General features: G+C 46.5%; 1 protein-coding gene and 1 long non-coding RNA gene across 3 annotated transcripts in view; both read left to right on the forward strand.

The window, feature by feature from the left end:
• Window positions 1–20,580, forward strand: part of LOC143768035 (oocyte zinc finger protein XlCOF8.4-like) — a 118,298-nt gene that overhangs the window by 79,582 nt on the left and 18,136 nt on the right. The window lies entirely within an intron of this gene.
• Window positions 1,418–18,927, forward strand: LOC143768044 (uncharacterized). 2 transcript variants are annotated; one of them, XR_013213783.1, is made up of 3 exons: window positions 1,418–1,576; window positions 3,345–3,512; window positions 18,869–18,927. It is a non-coding gene; the product is annotated as an uncharacterized LOC143768044 (long non-coding RNA). The 2 variants fall into 2 exon arrangements; XR_013213784.1 differs by lacking the exon at window positions 1,418–1,576 and adding an exon at window positions 2,964–3,029.

A 20,580-nucleotide genomic window follows, 5' to 3' on the forward strand; every position in this document is an offset into this window, starting at 1 on the left:
CAGCTCCGCTCCATACACCTCGTACACACACGGCTCAGCTCCATACACCTCGTACACATGCAACTCCACTCAGTACACCTCGTACACACACAACTCCACTCCGTACACACTCCGCTCCGTACACCTCATACACACACGGCTCAGCTCCATACACCTCGTACACACGCGGCTCCACTCCGTACACCTCGTACACACACACACAACTCCGCTCCGTACACCTCGTACACACACAACTCCGCTCCGTACACCTCATACACACACGGCTCAGCTCCATACACCTCGTACACACACGGCTCAGCTCCATACACCTCGTACACACGTGGCTCCACTCCGTACACCTCGTACACACACACACAACTCCGCTCCGTACACCTCGTACACACACAACTCCGCTCCGTACACCTCGTACACACACAACTCCGCTCCGTACACCTCGTACACACACGGTTCTGCTTGATGCAATTTGTACACACACAACTCCGCTCCATACACCTCTTACACACACAACTCCGCTCCGTACACCTCTTACACACACACAACTCTGCTCTGCACACCTCGTACACACACACAACTCCGCTCCGTACACCTTGTACACACACAACTCCGCTCCGTACACCTCTTACACACACACAACTCTGCTCTGCACACCTCGTACACACACACAACTCCGCTCCGTACACTTCGTACACACACGGCTCCGCTCCATACACCTTGTACACACAACTCCGCTCCGTACACCTCGTACACACCGGCTCCGCTCCGTACACCTCGTACACACACAAGTCCGTTCCGTACACCTCGCACGCATACGGTTCCGCTCCATACATCTTGTACATGCGCGGCTCCACTCCGTACACCTCGTACACACACGACTCTGCTCCGTACAGTCTGCACACACAGCTCCGCTCCGTACACCTCGTACACACTCGGCTCCGCTGCATACACACTGTAAACCCCTCCTGACCCCACACATAAACTTCCCCTCATCCAGCACCATGACAACCAGCACAGCAGAGTCCTGCATACACTGAGGCCCCTGATCATGTGACCCCTGACTCCTCCCCTCCTGTGACCTCATCACAGGTCCTGTGTGCACAGAGCAGCCATATATGTGGAGTGCGGCTCTGCGGGTGGAGGTCGGTGCTGGAGGCTCCATTATTCTCTATGTGGAGTGCGGCTCTGCGGGTGGAGGTCGGTGCTGGAGGCTCCATTATTCTCTATGTGGAGTGCGGCTCTGCGGGTGGAGGTTGGTGCTGGAGGCTCCATTATTCTCTATGTGGAGTGTGGCTCTGCGGGTGGAGGTCGGTGCTGGAGGCTCCATTATTCTCTATGTGGAGTGCGGCTCTGCGGGTGGAGGTCAGTGCTGGAGGCTCCATTATTCTCTATGTGGAGTGCGGCTCTGCGGGTGGAGGTCGGTGCTGGAGGCTCCATTATTCTCTATGTGGAGTGTGGCTCTGTGGGTGGAGGTCGGTGCTGGAGGCTCCATTATTCTCTATGTGGAGTGCGGCTCTGCGGGTGGAGGTCGGTGCTGGAGGCTCCATTATTCTCTATGTGGAGTGCGGCTCTGCGGGTGGAGGTCGGTGCTGGAGGCTCCATTATTCTCTATGTGGAGTGTGGCTCTGCGGGTGGAGGTCGGTGCTGGAGGCCCCATTATTCTCTATGTGGAGTGCGGCTCTGCAGGTGGAGGGTCCACACCAGAACTGTAGCAGGTAAAGACCCCAATATCCACAGGTGTCCCTTCTAATGGGGGAAACTATCACCTCTAATAATCCTCGGACAGTTGTGACAAACACGGAAAAGTGCCCCTTTATGGAGGTGACAGAAAGTCTGTTTAGTCCCTTTAGCTCCATAGTATCAGCTCTAATCCAATGGTGAGAGAGCGATTTACCCTGAAGAGTCACAGATTGTGGGGTTGTTATAAAATGTGATATTTAGGGGGTTTGTGTTGTCTCCTTATAAGAATCACAATGGTTTTGTTCCTTTTCCGCTGATAGATACAAACGACCCAACTATGAAAGACGGGAACCGAGGAAATAAGTATTACTCTCATAGTACAGGGCTCCTTTATTGCCGCCACACAGTATTGTCAGGAAACCTTCATATAGAGGCCGGTGGTGATGGAGTCAGTGACGGACTCTGGCCAAATCTGTTCCTAGAGCCGCAGTATAAGATAATGTCGTCCTCACCATGAAGTCGTTATTTCTCCTGTCACGTGTAATGAATATCTCCTGCAGTATTACTAATGCCGATTCCAGTGTCGGTAAATGAGACGAGAATTAGCGTTATGGAAGATGAGTCTATGAGGAACGTATTCAGCTGCCGACTCCAAGGAAGAAACTGCTTGTTGTCTGTGGCCTAAATATATCGGTTTTATTAGTAGATGTCAGGGAAGAAAGCAGTATGTAGTAAAATAATAAAAATACCATTACTACTTGGGTCCCCGCCAGTCTCTGTATTTCTTGGTCATTCCCAATGAACTTGTAATTCCTCAAGCCAATCAGTTGCTGAAGCAGTGAGTAACATAGCCAGAGATTGGGAGCATGGAGGAGATGTCTTAGTCAGCAATTCAACTTACCGTATTTTCTGGTGTATAAGACGACCCCCAACTTTTCCATATAAAATATGGAATTTGGGATATGCCCGCTGTATAAGACTGGGGTCATCTTATAAGACCAGTCATCTTATACGGCGTGTGGTTCCCAGGGTCTGAAGGAGAGGAGACTCTCCTTCAGGCCCTGGGATCCATATTCATGTTAAAAATAAAGAATAAAAATAAAAAATATGTATATACTCACCCTTCCGAGAAGCCTGGCTGTCACTGCTGCAAGCATCTGCCTCCGTTCCTAAGAATTGCAGAGCATGAAGGACCCTCGATGATGTCACGGTCAGGTGACTGGCCTGTGATTGGTCCGTGACCGCTCATGTGACCAGTCACCTGACCGTGACGTCATCGAAGGTCCTTCACGCTCTGCAATTCTTAGAAACGGAGGCAGACGCTTGCAGTGGTGACAGCCAGGCTTCTCGGAAGGGTGAGTATATACATATTTTTTATTTTTATTCTTTATTTTTAACATGAATATGGATACCAGGGCCTGAAGGAGAGTCTCCAGGATCGCTCCCTGCACATGCCGTACCTGGCGTATAAGACGACCCCTGACTTTTGGGACAATTTTTAGGGGTTAAAAAGTCGTCTTATATGCCGGAAAATACGGTATGTTCCAATCCATACAAGAGAATACAACATCTACACGTTCTATCTCCTCATGTGTTTCCCTTATTATCTCCAGTAATTGTATTATTACACAGGATTCTTATGATGTTACATCGGCTCATCATCTTCTCAGTCAGGTCTCTACAACATCGGATCCTCTCAGTGAAGATCTTCTACATAAGAGAATTTTCCTGATTTACCCATCAAGAATGGATATGAAGAGGGACAAGATGGCGGAGAGGATATTACACCTCATATAACATCCTTCAGAAACCCTTCAAATATTTTACCAACAGTAGAGGTTAGACTTACTGGCCTATAATTTCCAGGTTCACCTTTAGAGCCGTTTTTGAATATTAGTACCACATTTGCGCCAGTCCTGTGGAGCAGACCCCGTAGCTATAGAGTCCCTAAATATAAGAAATAATGGTTTATCTATTACATTACTTAGTTCTCTTAGTACTCGTGGGTGTATGCCATCCGGACTCGGAGATTTATCTATTTTAATCTTATTTAGCCGGTTTCGCACCTCTTCTTGGGTTAGATTGGTGACCCTTAATATTGGGCTTCGTTGTCTCTCGGCATTTCACCTAGCATTTTATTTTCCACTGTTAATACCATGGAGAAGAAGGTGTTTAATATGTTAGCTTTTTCCTCATCATCTACAACCATTCTTTCCTCACAATTTTTTTAAGTGGCCTACACTTTCACTTATGATTCTTTTACTATTGATATAGTTGAACAGTTTGGGTTTAGTTTTAAGGTATGTGTCCACTGGCCGGATTACATCCGGGTTAGCTGCGGATTGAACGCAGCGTCCAGATGTTACAGCATAGTGGAGTGGATTTTATGAAATCCCGTCTCCACTATGCCTGTGAACACGCATCCGGAGACCCTGCGTTTACGGACATGCGGCACGGCTTTATAGAACGCAGCATGTCTGTTTACCTTGCTTCAACGCTCTGTCACCGAAAGGTAAATAACAGGGTCCTATGTATTGGGTGCAGCGATTCTGGATGTATGCAATGAACACGTCCGGAATCACCGCATGTACAGAAGGGGCCGCGCTTTGGGCGAAGCAAGTTTTCCGCTCCTTCCAAAGCGCCGGCAATCCAGACAGTGGACACATACCCTTACGCTCCTTAGCAATATGCTTCTCCGTTTCCTTTTTGGCAGCTTTAATTAGTTTTTTAGACAAAGTATTTCTCTAGTCACCTTCCACGACAGCCACTTCGGAGGTTGTGTTCCCCGCCCTAATAGGGGACAGGAACACAAAGAGGTTAAATACCCCTCCCCTTCCTGCACCGCCAGTGTTTTCCTGTCCCCTATGGGGTATGAGGAGATTCTGAAGGGGCTGCCGTGGCCGGCGATCGGAGCTCCTCTTACCAGAAGCCGGGCGGCATGAGGTCGGGCGTCCCTCCTCAAAGATTGCTGCTCCCGTCTCCTCTCTTTGGAGGGACTCGGGACCTTCCCGCCCCTCCTGCGCTCCTTTCGCGGAGTAATGCGGGGCGGTGATGTGCGTGCCGGGGGCCTCCTGCAGCCCCCCGGTTTCCTCCTCCCTGCTGCAAGCGCTGGAGGTGGCGCGCGTCCCGGAGTCTGTGGCCGGCCGACGGCTGGGTCACTTCCGGGTTATCGCGCGTCACTTCCGGTTCACTCAGGTGCGTTCCAGGAAGCACGCGCCGGCCGGCAATGGCGTCCAAGCAGCAAGAACACGCCATACAGCAGCGTTTCAGGGGCGTCCCAGGACCTACCCCAATCGGGCGATGGGGGGGGGAGGAGCACCATGACGCTGGGCCTTCGATCCTACATAAGAGATCCAGGTTGCAAGGTAAGCTGTCTGACTGTTCACTAACGTGACGGACATGGACGGTGACAGACCCCCTTGCGCTGCAGCTGCAGTTGCCAGCGTTCCCCCTCCTACCCAAGTAAGTAGCAGGGATTGGGCCCAGCTATCCCGTATATACATATATGCATATATGTATATATAAGTATATACCCTTAGTGGCTTAGCAAACCCTCTTTCTCTCTTTAATAGGGAGAAAAGGCTGATCCTAGAAAGTCAAGCCGCAAATGTAAAGTGTGTGCGACCAAACTCCCATCGACGTATGGGAAAAAGCTCTGCCAATCCTGTACGGATGAGGTCCTACGCGCTGAACAGCCCTCGCTGCTGGATAGCATTAGATCCCTCATTAAGGATGAGGTCCGTTCTTCTATGGCCACCTTCTCACAGATGTCGGTGCCTCAGCCACCCCCTCCAAAGAAGAGGAAAAAAGCCCCAGTAGAATCCGACCCGGACTCAGGAGAAATCCACTCCTCGGGTTCGGAAGATGACTGGGAAAATAAAGGCTCCACTTCTACCCCCACTCTTAGATCAGAAAACAAAAAATACTATTTTAATTCTGAGGACATGAGTGACCTAATCAGTTTAGTAAGAGGCACCATGGGGGTAGAGGATGAAGAAATTACACTCACAGTACAAGATGAGATGTTTGAAGGTCTGAAGCCCAAAGATCAAAAAGGGTTTCCGGTACATAAGAATTTACGAGATCTAATTCTTCATGAATGGAACCTCCCTGAAAAAGGTTTGACTGTGCCATCAGAGCTAAAAAACCGGTATCCATTGGATGGGGATAACTCTCTATGGGAGACCCCGAAAGTGGACGTACAGGTGTCCACGGTAACTAAGAAGACAGCCCTCCCATTCGAGGACTCTTCACAACTCAAGGATCCGATGGATCGTAAAATAGAGAGTTTGTTAAAAAAGTCCTGGGACACCTCCACAAATTTATTAAAATCCAATATTGCCTCCACTTGCGTGGCCAGATCTCTATTTGTCTGGTTACGCAAGCTTGAGGATCACTTGACACAGGGTACCCCAAGGGAGGAAATTCTAGACTCTCTGCCCTTGCTACAGAAGGCAACGGGATTCCTAGCTGACGCTTCTGCTGAAACGGTCCGTGTAGCCGCAAAGGCTGCCGTCCTTTCCAGCTCATACAGAAGAGCACTTTGTATAAAATCCTGGGGAGGCGATTTTGTCTCCAAGTCCAAATTATGTAGCATACCCTTTCAGGGTCATAATGTGTTTGGACCCATTCTGGATGACATTTTGGATAAGGCGGCAGACAAAAAGAAATCTCTCCCTGAGCAGAAGATTCCTAAAAAACGCTTTTTTTCGTCCCTCCCGTGACCAATCTTCACAGAGGGGAAAAGGCAAAACGGGAAGATGGAGCTATCCCAAGGGAGGCAGGGGAAAAAATATCTTGGCCCCTCAAGCCCAACAGACCCCAGATAAGCAATGACTGTGCTCCGGTCGGGGGTCGACTCTCACGTTTTTTCACCAAGTGGCAGAACATCTCCACAAATCAGTGGGTCCTTCGTACAGTTCAAGAGGGACTAAAAATAGAATTCGTGAGACCACCCCCTCAATGCCTAAGAATAACCTCCCTTCAAAACCCAGACCTCCAAAATTCCTTGTTACAAGATCTACAAAAATTACTGCGGTCAAATGTGATCTCGCAGGTACCAAAATTGGAGGAAGGACGTGGTCATTATTCACGCCTTTTTCTGATAACCAAGCCATCGGGGAAGAACAGAATTATCATAAATTTGAAACCCTTGAACGAGTCAGTCCGGTACAGGAGATTCAAAATGGAGACAGTCAAATCAGTAATCCCCCTCATCGGTCAAAATTGGATGATGGCGACTGTGGATCTGAGGGATGCGTATTACCATGTGCCAATCCACCCAGAGTACAGGAAATTCCTCAGATTCGCAGTCTCCAGGGGTCACCAGATCGAACATTTCCAGTTCAATGTCCTCCCCTTCGGCATCTCATCAGCCCCACGGGTTTTCACAAAAATTATGGCAGAAGCAATAATCTTCATCTGTCAACAAGGAATATGCATCGTCCCGTACTTAGACGACTTCCTGATTATGGCTCCATCTGCCCCCCGTCTGGAAACAGACGTATCAAAGACCCTAGAGATATTACAAACTCTGGGCTGGATCCCAAATCTGGAGAAGTCAGAAATCCGTCCCTCCACAAGGAGAAAATTTCTGGGGGTGCTACTGGACTCGGAAGTAAGAACATCTTTTCTGCCCAAGGATCAGCAAATCAACCTTGTCCGCAAAGTAGCCAAATTCAGGGGCCAGCGTACACCGACCCTCAGAGAATCAATGTCTGTACTAGGGTCCTTGACCGCATGTATACAATCAGTGTCCTGGGCCCAGGCTCACACACGAGCTCTCCAGACTTACGTACTCCTACATTCCAGGAGACGACAGATTCCATTGAGTCAAAAGATTCCTCTCCCTGGCCATGTAAAAGCATCTCTAAAATGGTGGCTAGATTACCAAAATCTCCAGAGAGGAGTCAGCTGGGATCACCTTCCCCTAAAAACACTCCGCTCAGATGCCAGCAAAAGAGGCTGGGGTGCAGTGGTAGAGGGTTTCCACTTTCAGGGACAATGGGCATCGAATATCAGCAGCAGCTCCTCGAATCTAAGGGAACTAAAAGCTGTAGAGGAAGCCCTAAAAGCGTCATCTTCGCTGATCAAGAATCATCACGTTCGTATTTACTCGGACAACATGACCACGGTAGCCTATCTACGACACCAGGGAGGAACAAAGTATGCCTCTCTGAAGGAAGTAGCTGCAAGAATATTTTTCTGGGCAGAGAAAAACCTTCTATCGGTCACAGCGATACATCTGAGGGGGTTAGACAACACTCAGGCGGATTTCCTCAGCAGGAAAGACGTTCATCCAGGAGAGTGGTCCCTAGACCAAACAGTGTTTCAATCCCTAACCTCAAAATGGGGTACTCCAGAGGTGGATCTATTCGCCAACAGGCAAAATGCGAAGGTAGAAACATTTTTCTCCCTTCATCACAAAGACAAGGCACAGGGAATAGATGCCTTCTCACAGCGGTGGAAGTTCAACCTTGCATACGCTTTTCCTCCCATTCCCATGCTGGCGAAAACTCTGCAGAAGATCAGAGCGGATGGAGTGACCACAATTTTGATTGCCCCATTATGGCCCGGGAGGAGTTGGTACGGCGCCCTGTTAGATATGGCCCTGGAAGGTCCCTACCTTCTACCTCAAAAGCCCGATCTCCTACACCAGGGTCCCCTACTACATCCAGACCTAAACAGGTTGAACTTGGCTGCATGGCTACTGAAGCCACAATCTTAAAAGCTAAAGGTCTCTCGGATGACTTAATTCAGACCCTTCAAAAAAGCAGGAAAGAGGTAACCAACGCCATCTATACTAAGGTCTGGAAAAAAATTACGTCCTGGTGCTCCCCAGAAGTTCCAGACCCCTTCAATCCTGATATAGCAAAAATCCTGCAATTTTTACAGAAGGGCTTGGAAATGGGCCTTACCCCTAGCACACTCAAAGTGCAAGTATCGGCCCTTAGTAGCTTTTTTGATTACAGCTTAGCCAATCACCGCTGGATCAAACGATTCATGACAGCAGCATCCAGAATTCGTCCTACGCTCCGTAGTAAGGTGCCTTCCTGGGACCTCAACACAGTACTTAACGCACTAACCCAGAGTCCATTTGAACCCCTGGATGTATAACCATAAAGAACTTAACTTTGAAAACTGTCTTTCTGGTTGCAATCACTACGGCTAGACGGATTGGTGAGTTACAGGCCCTGTCGATACAGGAGCCTTATCTAACGGTCACTGAGGATAACATTATACTAAAACTAGACCGGTCCTTTTTACCTAAAGTGGTCTCGAATTTCCACAGAGATCAGGACATTCTACTACCTTCATTTTGCCCAAACCCCTCCAACCCTAAAGAACAGGCCTTCCACACCTTGGATGTTCGCAGGGTGGTCTTATCTTACTTACAACAGACTGAAGCCTGGCGAACTGACCAAAATCTATTCATCCAGTTCTCGGGACGAAACAAGGGAAAGAAGGTGGCAAAAAACACTATTGCAAGATGGATCAAACAGTCTATTTGTCTGACCTATTCATCACAGGGACTGGATCCTCCTGCCTCTCTGAAAGCACACTCTACCCGAGCGATGGCAACATCATGGGCAGAGAGGGGGAATGCCTCAGCAGAGCAGATATGTAGAGCCGCTACCTGGTCGTCCATCCATACGTTCACCAGACATTACCGGCTTAATTTCAATAGGGATTTAACATTTGGCAGACGTGTTCTGCAGGCCGTGGTCCCTCCCTAGAGAAATTAGCTGTTGGTACTACTCCGAAGTGGCTGTCGTGGAAGGTGACTAGAGAAAATAGAATTATTCTTACCGTTAATTCGGTTTCTAGGAACCTTCCACGACAGCACTAATTTCCCTCCCTGTCTGATATTCTTATTGGATGATTCCTGCACTTTTGTGGTAATTATACATGCTACGGTGTCCAGGAAAACACTGGTGGTGCAGGAAGGGGAGGGGTATTTAACCCCTCTGTGACCTTAGACGTACTATCCCGTCGAGGTGACCTGGGCCTATCTGACCCTCGACGGGATAGTACGTCATAGCCGATCGGCCGCGCTCACGGGGGGGAGCGCGGCCGATCGCGGCCGGGTGTCAGCTGACTATCGCAGCTGACATCCGGCACTATGTGCCAGGAGCGGTCACGGACCGCCCCCGGCACATTAACCCCCGGCACACCGCGATCAAACATGATCGCGGTGTACCGGCGGTATAGGGAAGCATCGCGCAGGGAGGGGGCTCCCTGCGGGCTTCCCTGAGACCCCCGGAGCAACGCGATGTGATCGTTGCTCCGAGGGTCTCCTACCTCCCTCCTCGCCGCAGGTCCCGGATCCAAGATGGCCGCGGCATCCGGGTCCTGCAGGGAGGGAGGTGGCTTACCGAGTGCCTGCTCAGAGCAGGCGCTGGTAAGCCTGCAGCCCTGCACAGCAGATCGTCGATCTGACAGAGTGCTGTGCACACTGTCAGATCAATGGTCTGTAATGTCCCCCCCTGGGACAAAGTAAAAAAGTAAAAAAAAAATTCCCCACGTGTGTAAAAAAAAAAAAAAAATATCCTAAATAAAGAAAAAAAAATATATATATATTATTCCCATAAATACATTTCTTTAGCTAAATAAAATAAAAAAAACAATAAAAGTACACATATTTAGTATCACCGCGTCCGTAACGACCCAACCTATAAAACTGCCCCACTAGTTAACCCCTTCAGTAAACACCGTAAGAAAAAAAAAAAAAAAAACGAAGCAAAAAACAACGCTTTATTATCATACCGCCGAACAAAAAGTGGAATAACACGCGATCAAAAAGACTGATATAAATAACCATGGTACCGCTGAAAACGTCATCTTGTCCCGCAAAAAACGAGCCACCATACAGCATCATCAGCAAAAAAATAAAAAAGTTATAGTCCTGAGAATAAAGCGATACCAAAATAATTATTTTTTCTATAAAATAGTTTTTATCGTATAAAAGCGCCAAAACATAAAAAAAATGATATAAATGAGGTATCGCTGTAATCGTACTGACCCGACGAATAAAACTGCTTTATCAATTTTACCAAACGCGGAACGGTATAAACGCCTCCACCCAAAAGAAATTCATGAATAGCTGGTTTTTGATCACTCTACCTCACAAAAATCGGAATAAAAAGCGATCAAAAAATGTCACGTGTCCGAAAATGTAACCAATAAAAACGTTAACTCGTCCCGCAAAAAACAAGATCTGACATGACTCTGTGGACTCAAATATGGAAAAATTACAGCTCTCAAAATGTGGTAACGCAAAAAATATTTTTTGCAATGAAAAGCGTCTTTCAGTGTGTGACGGCTGCCAATCATAAAAATCCGCTAAAAAACCCGCTATAAAAGTAAATCAAACCCCCCTTCATCACCCCCTTAGTTAGGGAAAAATAAAAAAATTTAAAAATGTATTTATTTCCATTTTCCCGTTAGGGTTCGGGCTAGAGTTAGGACTAGGGTTAGGGTTAGGGCTAGGGTTAGGGCTAGGGTTAGGGCTAGGGTTAGGGTTAGGGCTAGGGTTAGGGCTAGGGTTAGGGCTAGGGTTGGGGCTAGGGTTAGGGTTAGGGCTAGGGTTAGGGCTAGTGTTACGGCTAGTGTTAGGGCTAGTGATAGGGTTAGGGCTAGGGTTGGGGCTAGGGTTGGGGCTACAGTTAGGGTTGGGGCTAAAGATAGGATTAGGGTTTGGATTACATTTATGGTTGGGAATAGGGTTGGTGTGTCTGGGTTAGAGGAGTGGTTAGGGTTACTGTTGGGATTAGGGTAAGGGGTGTGTTTGGATTAGGGTTTCAGTTATAATTGGGGGGTTTCCACTGTTTAGGCACATCAGGGGCTCTCCAAATGGGACATGGCATCCGATCTGAATTCCAGCCAATTCTGCGTTGAAAAAGGAAAACAGTGCTCCTTCCCTTCAGAGCTCTCCCGTGTGCCCAGGACAAATGCCAGCGTACTCAGGACAAATTGGACATCATCTTTTGGGGTCCAATTTCTCCTGCTACCCTTGGGAAAATACAAAACTGTGGGCCAAAAAATAAGTTTTGTGGGAAAAAAAAGATTTTTTATTTTCACGGGTCTGCGTTGTAAACTGTAGTGAAACACTTGGGGGTTCAAAGTTCTCACAACACATCTAGATAAGTTCCTTGGGGGGGTCTAGTTTCCAATATGGGGTCACTTGTGGGGGGTTTGTACTGTTTGGGTACATCAGGGGCTCTGCAAATGCAACGTGACGCCTGCTGTTGTGAAATTGGATTCTGGGCTCCCCCGGTGGCCACTTGTGGAATTGAACTTGTGTGCATCATCCCCTCTGTTCACCTGCTCCTATCAGGATGTGGGAGTCGCTATATAACCTTGCTCCTCTGTCAGTTTCTTGCCGGTCAACAATGTAATCAGAAGCCTTCTGTGCTTGTTCCTGCTACTAGACAACTCCCAGCTAAGTTGGACTTTTGTCCTTGTGTGTTTTTGCATTTTGTTCCTGTTCACAGCTGCTGTTTCGTTACTGTGTCTGGAAAGCTCTTGTGATCGGAAATTGCCACTCTGGTGTTATGAGTTAATGCTAGAGTCTTAAAGGAATTTCTGGATGGTGTTTTGATAGGGTTTTCTGCTGACCATGAAAGTGTCCTTTCTGTCTTCCTGCTATCTAGTAAGCGGACCTCGATTTTGCTAAACCTATTTTCATACTACGTTTGTCATTTCATCTAAAATCACCGCCAATATATGTGGGGGCCTCTGTCTGCCTTTTGGGAAAATTTCTCTAGAGGTGAGCCAGGACTGTCTTTTCCTCTGCTAGGATTAGGTAGTTCTCCGGCTGGCGCTGGGCATCTAGGGTTAAAAAACGTAGGCATGCTACCCGGCCACTTCTAGTTGTGCGGCAGGTTTAGTTCATGGTCAGTATAGTTTCCATCTTCCAAGAGCTAGTTCTCATATATGCTGGGCTATGTTCTCTCGCCATTGAGAATCATGACAGTTTGACCGGCCCAAAAAAGGGTTAACTTACTGGCTGAGAAAGGAGAGAAAGAAGAAGTCTGCTACAATTTTTTTTTTTTTTTTTTCCTCTAGTTCTGAGTGTGCTCTTAATTGAATCACTTGCTAGTCTGCCTATACTGCAGCCTTCTTCTCTTTCTCTCCTTCTAATCCTTGAATGGCTCTGTGTTCACCTGTTTCAAATGGATCTTCAGAGTGTAGCTACAGGTTTGAATAATCTCGCCACAAAGGTACAAAATTTGCAAGATTTTGTTGTTCATGCACCTATGTCTGAGCCTAGAATTCCTTTGCCTGAATTCTTCTCGGGGAATAGATCTCACTTTCAAAATTTTAAAAATAATTGCAAATTGTTTTTGTCCCTGAAGTCTCGCTCTGCCGGAGACCCTGCACAGCAGGTCAGGATTGTAATTTCCTTGCTCCGGGGCGACCCTCAAGACTGGGCTTTTGCATTGGCACCAGGGGATCCTGCGTTGCTCAATGTGGATGCGTTTTTTCTGGCCTTGGGGTTGCTTTATGAGGAACCTCATTTAGAGCTTCAGGCGGAAAAGGCCTTGATGTCCTTGTCTCAGGGGCAAGATGAAGCTGAAATATACTGCCAAAAATTCCGCAAATGGTCTGTGCTTACTCAGTGGAATGAGTGCGCCCTGGCGGCGATTTTCAGAGAAGGTCTCTCTGATGCCATTAAGGATGTTATGGTGGGGTTCCCTGTGCCTGCGAGTCTGAATGAATCCATGACGATGGCTATTCAGATCGATAGGCGTCTGCGGGAGCGCAAACCTGTGCACCATTTGGCGGTGTCTACTGAGAAAACGCCAGAAAATATGCAATGTGATAGAATTCTGTCCAGAAGCGAGCGGCAGAATTTTAGACGAAAAAATGGGTTGTGCTTCTATTGTGGTGATTCAACTCATGTTATATCAGCATGCTTTAAGCGTACTAAGAAGCCTGACAAGTCTGTTTCAATTAGCACTTTACAGTCTAAGTTTATTCTATCTGTGACCCTGATTTGTTCTTTGTCATCTATTACCGCGGACGCCTATGTCGACTCTGGCGCTGCTTTGAGTCTTATGGATTGGTCCTTTGCCAAACGCTGTGGGTATGATTTGGAGCCATTGGAGGCTCCGATACCTCTGAAAGGGATTGACTCCACCCCATTGGCTAGTAATAAACCACAATACTGGACACAAGTGACTATGCGTGTTAATCCGGATCACCAGGAGGTTATTCGCTTTCTGGTGCTGTATAATCTACATGATGTTTTGGTGCTGGGATTGCCATGGCTGCAATCTCATAACCCAGTCCTCGACTGGAGAGCTATGTCTGTGTTAAGCTGGGGATGTAAAGGAACTCATGGGGACGTACCTTTGGTTTCCATTTCATCATCTATTCCCTCTGAGATTCCTGAATTCTTGTCTGACTTTCGTGACGTTTTTGAAGAACCCAAGGTTGGTTCACTACCTCCGCACCGGGAGTGCGATTGTGCCATAGACTTGATTCCGGGTAGTAAATACCCTAAGGGTCGTTTATTTAATCTGTCTGTGCCTGAACACGCTGCTATGCGAGAATATATAAAGGAGTCCTTGGAAAAGGGACATATTCGTCCTTCGTCATCTCCCTTAGGAGCCGGTTTTTTCTTTGTGTCTAAGAAAGACGGCTCTTTGAGGCCGTGTATTGATTATCGACTTTTGAATAAAATCACGGTTAAATATCAATATCCGTTACCACTGCTTACTGATTTGTTTGCTCGTATAAAGGGGGCCAAGTGGTTCTCTAAGATTGATCTCCGTGGGGCGTATAATTTGGTGCGAATCAAGCAGGGGGATGAGTGGAAAACCGCATTTAATACGCCCGAGGGCCATTTTGAGTATTTGGTGATGCCTTTTGGTCTTTCAAATGCCCCTTCAGTCTTCCAGTCCTTTATGCATGACATTTTCCGCGATTATTTGGATAAATTTATGATTGTGTATCTGGATGATATTCTGATTTTTTCGGATGACTGGGACTCTCATGTCCAGCAGGTCAGGAGGGTTTTTCAGGTTTTGCGGTCTAATTCCTTGTGTGTGAAGGGTTCTAAGTGTGTTTTTGGGGTTCAAAAGATTTCTTTCTTGGGATACATTTTTTCCCCCTCTTCCATCGAGATGGATCCTGTCAAGGTTCAGGCTATTGGTGATTGGATGCAACCCTCTTCTCTTAAGAGTCTTCAGAAATTTTTGGGCTTTGCTAACTTTTATCGTCGATTTATTGCTGGTTTTTCTGATGTTGTAAAACCATTGACTGATTTGACTAAGAAGGGTGCTGATGTTGCTGATTGGTCCCCTGATGCTGTGGAGGCCTTTCGGGAGCTCAAGCGCCGCTTTTCTTCCGCCCCAGTGTTGCGTCAGCCTGATGTTGCTCTTCCTTTTCAGGTTGAGGTCGACGCTTCTGAAATCGGAGCTGGGGCGGTGTTGTCGCAGAGAAGTTCCGACTGCTCCGTGATGAGACCTTGTGCTTTTTTTTCCCGTAAATTTTCGCCCGCCGAGCGGAATTATGATATTGGGAATCGGGAGCTTTTGGCCATGAAGTGGCTTTTGAGGAGTGGCGTCACTGGCTTGAGGGGGCCAGACATCAGGTGGTGGTATTGACTGACCACAAAAATTTAATTTACCTTGAGTCTGCCAGGCGCCTGAATCCTAGACAGGCGCGCTGGTCGTTGTTTTTCTCTCGGTTTAATTTTGTGGTGTCGTACCTACCGGGTTCTAAGAATGTTAAGGCGGATGCCCTTTCTAGGAGTTTTGAGCCTGACTCCCCTGGTAATTCTGAGCCCACAGGTATCCTTAAAGATGGAGTGATATTGTCTGCCGTTTCTCCAGACCTGCGGCGGGCCTTGCAGGAGTTTCAGGCGGATAGACCTGATCGTTGCCCACCTGGTAGACTGTTTGTTCTTGATGATTGGACCAGTAGAGTCATCTCTGAGGTTCATTCTTCTGCGTTGGCAGGTCATCCTGGAATCTTTGGTACCAGAGATTTGGTGGCAAGGTCCTTCTGGTGGCCTTCCCTGTCACGAGATGTGCGAGGCTTTGTGCAGTCTTGTGACGTTTGTGCTCGGGCCAAGCCTTGTTGTTCTCGGGCTAGTGGATTGTTGTTGCCCTTGCCTATCCCGAAGAGGCCTTGGACGCACATCTCGATGGATTTTATTTCGGATCTGCCTGTTTCTCAGAAGATGTCTGTCATCTGGGTGGTGTGTGACCGTTTCTCTAAGATGGTCCATCTGGTTCCCTTGCCTAAGTTGCCTTCTTCTTCCGAGTTGGTTCCTCTGTTTTTTCAAAATGTTGTTCGTTTGCATGGTATTCCTGAGAATATCGTTTCTGACAGAGGGACCCAATTCGTGTCTAGATTTTGGCGGGCATTCTGTGCTAGGATGGGCATAGATTTGTCTTTTTCGTCTGCTTTCCATCCTCAGACTAATGGCCAGACCGAGCGGACTAATCAGACCTTGGAGACATATTTGAGGTGTTTTGTGTCTGCGGATCAGGATGATTGGGTTGCTTTTTTGCCTTTGGCGGAGTTCGCCCTCAATAATCGGGCCAGCTCTGCCACCTTGGTGTCCCCGTTTTTCTGTAATTCGGGGTTTCATCCTCGATTTTCCTCCGGTCAAGTGGAATCTTCGGATTGTCCTGGAGTGGATGCTGTGGTGGAGAGGTTGCATCAGATTTGGGGGCAGGTGGTGGACAATTTGAAGTTGTCCCAGGAGAAGACTCAGCTTTTTGCCAACCGCTGTCGTCGTGTTGGTCCTCGGCTTTGTGTTGGGGACTTGGTGTGGTTGTCTTCTCGTTTTGTCCCTATGAGGGTTTCTTCTCCTAAGTTTAAGCCTCGGTTCATCGGCCCGTACAAGATATTGGAGATTCTTAACCCTGTGTCCTTCCGTTTGGACCTCCCTGCATCCTTTTCGATTCATAATGTTTTTCATCGGTCATTGTTGCGCAGGTATGAGGTACCGGTTGTGCCTTCCGTTGAGCCTCCTGCTCCGGTGTTGGTTGAGGGTGAGTTGGAGTACGTTGTGGAAAAGATCTTAGACTCTCGTGTTTCCAGACGGAGACTCCAGTATCTGGTCAAATGGAAGGGATACGGTCAGGAGGATAATTCTTGGGTCACTGCCTCTGATGTTCATGCCTCCGATCTTGTCCGTGCCTTTCATCCTGATCGCCCTGGTGGTTCTGGTGAGGGTTCGGTGCCCCCTCCTTGAGGGGGGGGTACTGTTGTGAAATTGGATTCTGGGCTCCCCCGGTGGCCACTTGTGGAATTGAACTTGTGTGCATCATCCCCTCTGTTCACCTGCTCCTATCAGGATGTGGGAGTCGCTATATAACCTTGCTCCTCTGTCAGTTTCATGTCGGTCAACAATGTAATCAGAAGCCTTCTGTGCTTGTTCCTGCTACTAGACAACTCCCAGCTAAGTTGGACTTTTGTCCTTGTGTGTTTTTGCATTTTGTTCCTGTTCACAGCTGCTGTTTCGTTACTGTGTCTGGAAAGCTCTTGTGATCGGAAATTGCCACTCTGGTGTTATAAGTTAATGCTAAAGTCTTAAAGGAATTTCTGGATGGTGTTTTGATAGGGTTTTCTGCTGACCATGAAAGTGTCCTTTCTGTCTTCCTGCTATCTAGTAAGCGGACCTCGATTTTGCTAAACCTATTTTCATACTACGTTTGTCGTTTCATCTAAAATCACCGCCAATATATGTGGGGGCCTCTGTCTGCCTTTTGGGAAAATTTCTCTAGAGGTGAGCCAGGACTGTCTTTTCCTCTGCTAGGATTAGGTAGTTCTCCGGCTGGCGCTGGGCATCTAGGGTTAAAAAACGTAGGCATGCTACCCGGCCACTTCTAGTTGTGCGGCAGGTTTAGTTCATGGTCAGTATAGTTTCCATCTTCCAAGAGCTAGTTCTCATATATGCTGGGCTATGTTCTCTCGCCATTGAGAATCATGACAGCCTGCAGACCAATCCATTTAAGTCTGCATTCCAAATGGCGCTCCTTCCCTTCCGAGCTCTGTCATGCGCCCAAACAGTGGTTCCCCCCCACATATGGGGTATCAGCGTACTCAGGACAAATTGGACAACAACTTTTGGGGTCCAATTTATCCTGATACCCTTGTGAAAATACAAAACTGGGGGCTAAAAAATAATTTTTGTGAACAAAAAAAGAATTTTTATTTTCACGGCTCTGCGTTATAAACTGTAGTGAAACACTTGGGGGTTCAAAGCTCTCAAAACACATCTAGATAAGTTCCTTCGGGGGTCTACTTTCCAAAATGGTGTCACTTGTGGGGGTTTTTAATGTTTAGGCACATCAGGGGCTCTCCAAACGCAACATGGCATCCCATCTTAATTCCAGTCAATTTTGCATTGAAAAGTAAAATAGCGCTCCTTTCCTTCCGAGCTCTGCCATGCGCCCAAACAGTGGTTTACCCCGACATATGGCGTATCAGCGTACTCAGGACAAATTGCACAACAAATTTTGGGGTCTATTTTCTCCTGTTACCCTTGGTAAAATAAAACAAATTGGAGCTGAAATAATTTTTTTGTGAAAAAAAGTTAAATGTTCATTTTTATTTAAACATTCCAAAAATTTCTGTGAAACACCTGAAGGGTTAATAAACTTCTTGAAAGTGGTTTTTAGTACCTTGAGGGGTGCAGTTTTTAGAATGGTGTGACACTTAGGTATTTTCTATCATATAGACCCCTCAAAATGACTTCAAATGAGATGTGGTCCCTAAAAAAAAATGGTGTTGTAAAAATGAGAAATTTCTGGTCAACTTTTAACCCTTATAACTCCGTCACAAAAAAAAATTTTGGTTCCAAAATTGTGCTGATGTAAAGTAGACATGTGGGAAATGTTACTTATTAAGTATTTTGCGTGACATATGTCTGTGATTTAAGGGCACAAAAATACAAAGTTGGAAAATTGCGAAATTTTCAAAATTTTCGCCAAATATTCATTTTTTTCACAAATAAACGCAAATTATATCGAATAAATTTTATCACTATCATGAAGTACAATATTTCACGAGAAAACAATGTCAGAATCGCCAAGATCCGTTGAAGCGTTCCAGAGTTATAACCTCATAAAGGGACAGTGGTCAGAATTGTAAAAATTGGCCTGGTCATTAACGTGCAAACCACCCTTGGGGGTGAAGGGGTTAACCTCTTTGTGTTCCTGTCCCCTATTAGGGCTGGGAAGACAACCTCCGAAGTGGCTGTCGTGGAAGCTTCCTAGAAACCGAATTAACGGTAAGAATAATTCTATTTTTTCTTCTTATAATTTTTTTAGAGCTTCAATGGTGCCATCCTGCTTTAGCAGTTTAAATGCTTTCTTTTTACTGTTAATTGCCCCTCTTACCTCTTTGTTTAGCCACATCGGGTTTTCCCTATTTCTTGTCCTTTTATTCCCACAAGGTATAAACCGCTTTCAGTGCCTATTTAGGATGTTCTTAAACATTTCTCATTTATTATCTGTATTCTTATTTCTGAGGACCTTGTCCCAGTCAACCAGATTAAGGGCATCTCTAAGCTGGTCAAACTTTGCCTTCCTAAAGTTCAGTGTTTTTGTGACTCCCTGAAAAGTCCCCCTAGCGAAAGACAGGTGAAACTGTACAATATTGTGGTCGCTATTTCCTAGATGCCCGACGACCTGCAGATTTGTTATTCTGCGGCGAAACGCGCATTGGGGTGAGGGGACACCAACACTCGCACCAGGTAAATATCCCTTCCCATGGGGAACGATATGGGTGAGGCTGAATAGGATCGCAGCAATGGAGGGATTGTCACGGATGATATAGTTCAGAATATTTGGAGAATTTATTAAGGGGGATTGTTTAACCCTTAAGCCATTGTGCTCTGTTTGGTAGTAACCGAACTACTTTGTATGTTTTGTTAATTGACATTCTCCATCCATTGCATTTTTTTGAGCGAGTTCTCACATTCTTTACATGTGGGTGGTATATTTAGGCCTATTGTAGGCAAGATTAACAGATATTTCATCAGAGGAATTTTGTATCCCACATTTAATTGCATTTTATGTACCACTCTGTGTGTTTATAGATACCATATACCTGAATTGTAGCACATGTTTTTTGGTGTTTTTCATGGTGTCCCCTACAGTACTTTTTGCTTTGTTTTATATTTATGTATTTTAACTATTTATCAATAAATATGGGTTTTTTAATGAATTTTGGGATCTCTTCTTGTTCTCACATACAGTTTGTGAGATACAGTGGGGCAAAAAAGTATTTAGTCAATCAGCAATAGTGCAAGTTCCACCACTTAAAAAGATGAGGGGCGTCTGTAATTTACATCATAGGTAGACCTCAACTATGGGAGACAAACTGAGGAAAAAAAATCCAGAAAATCACATTGTCTGTTTTTTTAACATTTAATTTGCATATTATGGTGGAAAATAAGTATTTGGTCAGAAACAAAATTTAATCTCAATACTTGTAAAATATCCTTTGTTGGCAATGACAGAGGTCAAACGTTTTCTGTAAGTCTTCACAAGGTTGCCACACACTGTTGTTGGTATGTTGGCCCATTCCTCCATGCAGATCTCCTCTAGAGCAGTGATGTTTTTGGCTTTTCGCTTGGCAACACGGACTTTCAACTCCCTCCAAAGGTTTTCTATAGGGTTGAGATCTGGAGACTGGCTAGGCCACTCCAGGACCTTGAAATTCTTCTTACGAAGCCACTCCTTCGTTGCCCTGGCGGTGTGCTTTGGATCATTGTCATGTTGAAAGACCCAGCCACGTTTCATCTTCAATGCCCTTGCTGATGGAAGGAGGTTTGCACTCAAAATCTCACGATACATGGCCCCATTCATTCTTTCATGTACCCGGATCAGTCGTCCTGGCCCCTTTGCAGAGAAACAGCCCCAAAGCATGATGTTTCCA

This window comes from Ranitomeya variabilis, chromosome 4 (assembly GCF_051348905.1).
Source record: "Ranitomeya variabilis isolate aRanVar5 chromosome 4, aRanVar5.hap1, whole genome shotgun sequence".
Taxonomy (NCBI): Eukaryota; Metazoa; Chordata; class Amphibia; order Anura; family Dendrobatidae; genus Ranitomeya; species Ranitomeya variabilis.